This window comes from Gopherus flavomarginatus, chromosome 1 (genome assembly GCF_025201925.1).
Source record: "Gopherus flavomarginatus isolate rGopFla2 chromosome 1, rGopFla2.mat.asm, whole genome shotgun sequence".
In the NCBI taxonomy this organism is placed as follows: Eukaryota; Metazoa; Chordata; order Testudines; family Testudinidae; genus Gopherus; species Gopherus flavomarginatus.
In genome coordinates, this window is record NC_066617.1 from 332052440 (window position 1) to 332060941 (window position 8502).

An 8502-nucleotide genomic window follows, 5' to 3' on the forward strand; every position below is an offset into this window, starting at 1 on the left:
GTTGTTAAGCCAGGGTGGCTCTTCTTTAGTTCTTCTACTGTGTTTCTTAATTTGGGGTATACATTGAAGTTGGGCCTCTATTATGGTGTCTTTAAAAAGGGCCCATGCAACTTGCAGGGATTTCACTTTAGTCACTGTACCTTTTAACTTTTGTTTAACTAACCCCCTCATTTTTGTATAGTTCCCCCTTTTGAAATTAAATGCCACAGTGTTGGGCTGTTGAGGTGTTCTTCCCACCACAGGGATGTTGAATGCTATTGTATTATGGTCACTATTTCCAAGCGGTCCTGCTATAGTTACCTCTTGGACCAGCTCCTGCACTCCACTCAGGATTAAATCTAGAGTTGCCTCTCCCCTTGTGGGTTCCCGTACCAGCTGCTCCATGAAGCAGTCATTTAAAGTATCCAGAAATTTCATCTCTGCATTTCATCCTGAAGTGAAATGTTCCCAGTCAATATGGGGATAATTGAAATCCCCCACTATTATTGGGTTCTTAATTTTGATAGTCTCTCTAATTTCCCTTAGCATTTCAACATCACTATGACTGTCCTAGTCAAGTGGTCAATAATAGATCCCTAATGTTATATTTTTATTAGAGCATGAAATTTCTATCCATAGCAATTCTATGGAACATGTGCATTCGCTTAAGATTTTTACTTCATTTGAATCTACATTTTCTTTCACCTATAGTGCCACTCCTCCCCCGCATGACCTGTTCTGTCCTTCCGATATATTTTGTACCCCGGAATGATTGTGTCCCATTGATTGCTCTCAGTCCACCAGGTTTCTGTGATGCCTATTATATCAATATCCTCCTTTATCACAAGGCACTCTAGTTCACCCATCTTATTATTTAGAAGAAGTTCTAGTTTTGGGGGGCTCAGGGCTAGGGCAGAGGATTGGGGCACAGACTTACCTCTGACAGCTCCCAGTTAGCAGCACAGCTGGGTTGCAGAGACAGGCTTCCCGCTTGTCCTGGCACTGCACACTGTGCTGTGCCCTGGAAGTGGCCAGCAGCAGGTCCGGCTTCTAGGCAGAGGCATGCAAGCAGCTCTGCACGGCTCTCACTCGCAGGCAGCGCCCCCCAGCTCCCAGTGGCCGGTTTCCACTTAATGAGTGTGGAGCCAGCATGTGGAGCCCCATGGCCCCCCTGCCTAGAAGCTGGACCCACTGCTGGCCACAGCACAGTGTCAGAACAGGTAGAATCATAGATTATTAGGGTTGGAAGGGACCTCAGGAGATCATCTATTCCAACCCCCTGCTCAAAGCAGGACCAGTCTCCAAATCCCTAAATGGCCCCCTCAAGGATTGAACTCACCACCCTGGGTTTTAGCAGGCCAATGCTCGAACCACTGAGCTATCCCTCCAGGTACTAGCCTGACTTAGGTGTGCAGCACCACTGACGGGACTTTTAACGTCCAGGTCAGCAGTGCTGACCAGAGCCGCTAGGGTCCCTGGGTGCTGAAGAAGGCAACCCAGTGCCTTGAATGTCACAACCCAGTACTGGGTCGCTACCCAAACTTTGAAAAACACTGAACTAGAGCATATCTTTTAGAAAAACATCCAGTCTTGATTTTTAAAATTGCCAGGATGGAGAATCCACCACAGCCCTTGATAAGATGTTCCAATGGTTCATTACCCTCACTATTAAAAATGTGCACCTTATTTCCTGTCTGAATTTCTAGCTTTAACTTCCAGCCATTGATTTTTGTTTTACCTTTTGTCTGCTAGATTGAAGTACCCTCCATTATCAAATTTCTGTTCCTCACAGAGGCACTTCTAGACTGTGATCAAGTTACCCCTTAACACCTTTGGTTAAACTAAATAGATAAAACTCCTTGAGTCTATCACTATAAGGCATGTTTTACAATCCTCTAATGAGTCTTGTGGCTCTTCTCTGAACGCTCTTGTCAAGGTTCCTTCCCCACTCTGAACTTTAGGGTACAAATATGGGGACCTTCATGGACACTTCTGAGCTTAATTACTAGCTTAGATCTGGTAACTCTGCCACCATCCAGAAATTTCAGTGTCTGGAGCACTTCCTGTCCCCCCAAAACTCTCCCCTCCCTGGGTGGCCTTGAGCGGCTTCACCAATTCCCTGGTGAACACAGATCCAACCCCCTTGGATCTTAAAACAAGCAGAAATTAACCATCCCCCCCTTCCTTCCCCCACCAATCCCTAGCGAGTCCAGATCCAATCCCCTTGGATCTTAAAACAAGGAAAAATCAATCAGGTTCTTAAAAAGAAAGCTTTTAATTAAAGAAGAAAGGTAAAAATCATCTCTGTGAAATCAGGATGGAAAATACTTTACAGGGTAATCAAATTCGTATAGCCCAGAGGAACCCCCTCTAGCCTTAGGTTCAAAGTTACAGCAAACAGAGGTAAAATCCTCTCAGCAAAAAAGGACATTTACAAGTTGAGAAAACAAAAATAAAACTAATCCGCCTTGCCTGACTGTTACTTACAATTTTGAAACATGAGAGACTGGTTTAGAAAGATTTGGAGAGCCTGGATGGACGTCTGGTCCCTCTAAGGGCTTGGCTACACTAGAGAGTTGCAGCGCTGGTGGTGGGTTTTCAGCGCTGCAACTTACTCTGTGTCCACACTTGCAAGGCACAGCCAGCGCTGCAACTCCCTGGCTGCAGCGCTGGCTATACACCTGGTCTGCTTGGGGTGTAAAGATTGCAGCGCTGGTGATGCAGCGCTGCTCATCAAGTGTGGCTAGCAAAAGCGCTGTTATTGGCCTCCAGGGTATTAGGAGGTGTCCCAGAATACCTTTTCAGCCACTCTGCTCATCGTTTCGCACTCCACTGCGCTGGGCTCAGGTGACCCACCCTTTAAATGCCCTGGGAATTTTAAAAATCCCCTTCCTGTTTGCTCAGCCAAGTGTGGAGTGTAATCAAACAATCAATCAGTGACCATACCTCCACGCCCCAAATGAGCCCCAGCATGGAGCACTGGCGAGCTGCTGGACCTCATCAGTGTTTTTGGTGAGGAAGCTGTGCAGTCACAGCTGCGCTCCAGCCGTAGGAATTATGATACCTATGGGCAGATATCAAAGTCCATGCTGCAAAGGGGCTATGAAAGGGACGCGGTGCAGTGCAGGGTTAAAGTAAAGGAGCTGCGGAGTGCCTATTGCAAAGCCCATGAGGGAAACCGCTGCTCAGGAGCTGCCCCCACGACCTGCCCTTTTTTACAAGGAGCTGGATGCAATACTTGGGGGTGACCCCACTGCCAATCCGAGGACCACAATGGACAGTTCAGAGCGCGAAGGGGGAGGGGGTAGAGGAAACTGAGAGTAAGGTACTGGGATGGTGGGAGACACCCCGGAGTCCCAGGAGGCATGCAGCCAGGAGCTGTTCTCAAGCCAGGAGGAAGCTAGCCAGTTGCAGCAGCTGGAACTTGTTGGTGAAGAAGAAGCAGAGGAGCGGGTTCCCAGTAAGCAGCTTTTATTTTAAGGATGGAAATGTTTTGGGAGAGGAGAGGGGGGTTATGGCTGCATGCATGCATGCCTAGATGTGGAATAGCCCATTGATGTGGTCTATCATGTCTCGGTAATCGGCCTCGGTAATCTCTTCAAAAGTTTCAGCCAGAGCATGGGCAATGCGCTTATGCAAGTTTATAGGGAGAGCCACTGTGGTCCTTGTCCCAGTCAGGCTAACGCGTCCACGCCACTGTGCCATGAGGGGTGGGGGGACCATTGCTGCACACAGGCAAGCTGCATAGGGGCCAGGGCGGAATCCGCATTGCTGGAGAAGACCTTCCCGCTCTTCCCAGGTAACCCACAGCAGCGAGATATCTGGCAGGATAAAATCCTGTGGCAAATGTAGGGGTAGTGTTCACTGCAGTTTCCCCCCAGCTGCTCTTTGCCTTCCCCAATGCACAGAAACCCTGGTGCAGCCCTGACCCAAGCAGTTCCCCTTCCCAGATGAACCGCAGCAGTGAGATGGCTTCATTAATCACTCATTCCCCATTACTCACCATGTCTTCGCTGCTGTGGCCTCTCTGTGCCATGTTTGCTATATGTAAAGGATGCTACAAATGAGACTAAAAACTCCTTAACTGTGATTATAAACAATGCAGCCTCTGTAATAAATGTTTCTATTTCTGTTTTTTTTCTAAGTGTCCTTAAATAGTACCTGTAATCCACCATCCCTATCCCAGACTGCTGAAAAGCTACAGAACTTGAGGAGGAAACCAAGAAAAAGCAAAGAAGATTTGGTGAAAGCAGTTATGAATCAGTCTGCCAGAGAGAGTAAGAGGCTGCAGAACTGGAGAGAAAAAAATCAGCAGTGGAGGGAAACAGAAAGCAGGAGAAAGGAATTGGCTAAGAAGAAAAGCACAAAGCAGCTGATAAGGCTCCTAGCGTGCCAAACGGAGTGTATGCAGTCACTCATAGCCATGCAGGCAGAGCACTACCATGCTGCCCGCCCACCCCATCCCAAAACTCTCTCCCTTGTGCCCCAATGTCAGCTCAAAACCCCCTTCTCCAGCATCCAGGTTCTTACCACCACCAGCTGCCCCCAACACCTGTACGTTCACCTACCAGCCCTGAGAACTACGACCCTTACCCTCTGCACTCAACCCCCATCACCATGCAGCATTTTCATCCTGAAGTGCAGCAAGCATTGCGCAGCACTCCAGGCAGGACATATTCAAACCTCTGACTGTACAGTGCACCACCCTACCCCCCTGTCCTTTTACTTACTGTCTTTTCAATAAATGATTTTTTGGCTTTTAAAACAGTTTTTATTATTGCAGAAAGTGAAAGATACTGTACCCCAAGGGAAAAATAGGCACTGCAAATCATCGTAACCACTGCACTTCATTCCCATGCAAGGCACCAAACACTTACTGTTGGCTTTCAGCCTCAAATTGCTCCCTTAAGGCATCCCTAATCCTTGTAGCCCTGTGCTGGGCCTCTCTAGTAGCCCTGCTCTCTGATTGTGCAAATTCAGCATCCAGGCGTTGAACCTCGGAGGTCCATTCCTCACTGAATGTTTCACCCTTCCCTTCACAAATATTATGGAGAGTACAGCACTCGGATGTAACCGCAGGGATGCTGTTTTCCCCCAAGTCTAGCTTCCGATAAAGACATCTCCATCGTCCCTTTAAACGGCCAAACGCACACTCCACAGTCATTCTGCACCGGCTCAGCCTGTAGTTGAACCGGTCCTTGCTCCTGTCAAGCTTCCCTGTATACGGTTTCATGAGCCAAGGCATTAACGGGTAAGCGGGGTCTCCAAGGATCACAATGGGCATTTCAACGTCGCCTACTGTGATCTTGCGCTCTGGGAAAAAAGTCCCTGCCTGCAGCTTCCTGAACAGGCCACTGTTCCGAAAGATGCATGCATCATGCACCTTTCCGGGCCAGCCTGTGTAAATGTCAATGAACCGCCCCCGGTGATCCACAAGCACCTGGAGAACCATAGAGAAATACCCCTTCCGATTAATGTACTCGGATGCCAGGTGGGGTGGTGCTAGAATAGGAATATGCATCCCATCTATCGCCACTCCACAGTTAGAGAAACCCATTTGTGCAAAGCCATCCAGAATGTCCTGCACATTCCCCAGAGTCACGGTTCTTCTTAGCAGGATGCGGTTAATGGCCCTGCAAAGTTGCATCAACACAATTCCAACAGTCAACTTTCCCACTCCAAACTGGTTCACGACCGATCGGTAGCTGTCTGGAGTTGCCAGCTTCCAGATTGCAATAGCCACCCGCTTCTCCACTGACAGGGCAGCTCTTAATCTCGTGTCCTTGCGCTGCACGGTGGGGGCGAGCTCCTCACACAGTCCCATGAAAGTGGCTTCTCTGATCCTAAAGTTCTGCAGTCACTGCTCGTCATCCCAGACTTGCAGGACGATGTGATCCCACCACTCAGTGCTTGTTTCCCGAGCCCAAAGGCGGCGTTCCATGGTGCTGAGCATGTCCGTTACTGCCACAAGCAATTTATTGTCATGCATCAGGCGAATCGATATCATCGTCGAACTCCTCACTGTCACTTTGGAGCTGAAGGAATAGCTCATCTGCCAAACATGATGTGTTGGCGACATTCAGCAGCAAAGTCCTCAGCAGCTCGGGCTCCATGTCCCACAGAAATCGCACTGCAGACTCACAATGGTGCCAAACTGCTGGGATGTGAAGCGATGCACCATGGGGCGTTGGGACAGGAAGCGGAATGACCCGCGCCCTTCCGTCCCCTTCCCACAACATACAGCGCCAAAATGGGACGAGGTGCTCTGTGGAATAGCTGCCCACAATGCACCACTCCCAACAGCACTGCAAATGCTGCAAATGTGGCCACACTGCAGTGCTGGTAGCTGTCAGTGTGGCCACAGTGCAGCGCTGTCCCTACACAGCTGTAGGAAGATAGCTGTAACTCCCAGCACTGCACATCTCCAAGTGTAGCCATACCCTTAGTCCCCAGAGTGAACAACACCCAAAACAAAGAGCACAAACAAAGACTTCCCTCCACCAAGATTTGAAAGTATCTTGTCCCCTTATTGGTCCTCTGGTCAGGTGTCAGCCAGGTTTACTGAGCTTCTTAACCCTTTACAGGTAAAAGAGACATTAACCCTTAACTATTTGTTTATGACAGCTCTCCAATTTATCAACATCCTTCTTGAATTGTGGACACCAGAACTGGATACAGTATTCCAGAAGCAGTTACACCAGTGCCAAATAAAGGGGTAATATAACCTCCTTATTCCTAGTTGATATCTCCCGTTTACTCATCTAAATACCTCATTAACTCTTGTGACCACAGCTTTGTGCTGGGAGCTCATGTTCCACTGATTATCCACCATAATTTCCAAGTCTTTTTCAAAATCATTGGTTTCCAGGATAGAGTTCACCCTGCTTGACAGTGGCCTAAATTCTTCACCCCTATATATGTAGAGCTTTACATTTGAGCTTTACATGTAGAGCTTTACATTTTACTATACTGTTTGCTTCTGCCCAGCTTATCAAGTGCTCCAGATGGCTGTCAGGGGTTTGTCCTCTTCATTATTTAACGTTCCACCAATCCTTGTGTCATCTGTGAATTTTATTGGTGATTTTGGTGTTTTTTTCAGGTTCTTGATAAAAATGTTAAATAGTATAGTCCCAAGAACCAAACATTGTGGGACCCAACTAGAAATACACTCGCTCAGTAATGATACCCTGGTTTTAGTTCTACTGAGGCCTGTCAGCCAGTTTTTAATCCATTTAACACGTGCCATGTTAATTTTGTATCATTCTAGTTTCTAGCAGAAACCTAAGTATGTTACATCAACACTATTATCTTTATCAGCCAAATTTTATATTCTTCGTGTGATTGCTCATGTCTATTCCACAGTAGGTGTGCGTGCTCGCCCTGTGCACCGGTACTGGAAGTTTTTCCCCTAGCAGTACCCGTAGTGGTACTCCTCGACTCCTGGAATGGCGCCTGCCTGGCACGGTATAAGGGGAGCTGCGTGCTCCCCATCCTCAGTTCCTTCTTGCCTCCAGTGAAGGTGCTTTGGAACTGGTCTGCTCCAGCTTCGCTGTAGCTCGTTGCCAGAACTGTTTGTTCGTTTAGTACCTATAGTTAGAACAAGAGTACTTGTGGCACCTTAGAGACTAACAAATTTATTGTAGCATAAGCTTTCATGGGCTACATCTCACTTCATCGGATAAAGACTAACACAGCTACTACTCTGATAACTGTAGTTAGTTAGTTAGTGAGCTCAGGACGGGGCATGCCCCGAGCCCCAAGATTTAAGTCGTGAGATTCTTGTCAGCTTTCTGTGCCAAGAAGCGACCTGCACACAGACTGTTTGCACTGTTTGGAGAAACTCACATCAGCAAAAGGTGCAAAATTTGCAAATCATTTAAGCCCCAGACTAAAAGGGAAAGAGACATTAGGCTCCGTCAACCAGTTGGCACCTCTCCCAATCCACGGGACACACCAAGAGGACCAAGAAGACTCCCTCCTCGCAACAGCACCAAGGGAAGTCTGGGAAAGAGGCTAGGCCCATGTCGGGCAGTCCTTGATCCCCATCAGGCCCCAGGCCTCCGACTCACGTAGAGTGGAATAGCCTGGCCTCTTCAGAACAGGCCTCTCTGGATGTCTTCCACAGCCAAAGCCCTCTAGGTGGCCCAGGACGTCATGTCCACGCCGGTGCCCGGAGCTCCACTGATGTAGGCCCTGCACCCTAGAGGTAAGCCACCGTTGGGATCTCAGCAGTCACCCCTGGCTCGGTACTGGTCTCAGTTGAGGGAACATTCCCGACACCGATCACCACCCAGCATCTGCTTAGGGCAGAGTCCACGTGGATCACCCTCGACGCCGACTAGACTGTCGGGCTGGGTTCCTCCTCAGAGAGCGGATATCAACGGGACCACAGTGGATGGCGTCGGCGTCGGTTCCCGTCCCGGAGGCGGTACCTCAGTTGGTCACGGCACAGTCATTGACGCTGTTCCTGCTTGGACTCCTGCTCCAAGTCTCCGCCGAGACATCGCAGCCTCAGGCGTAGAT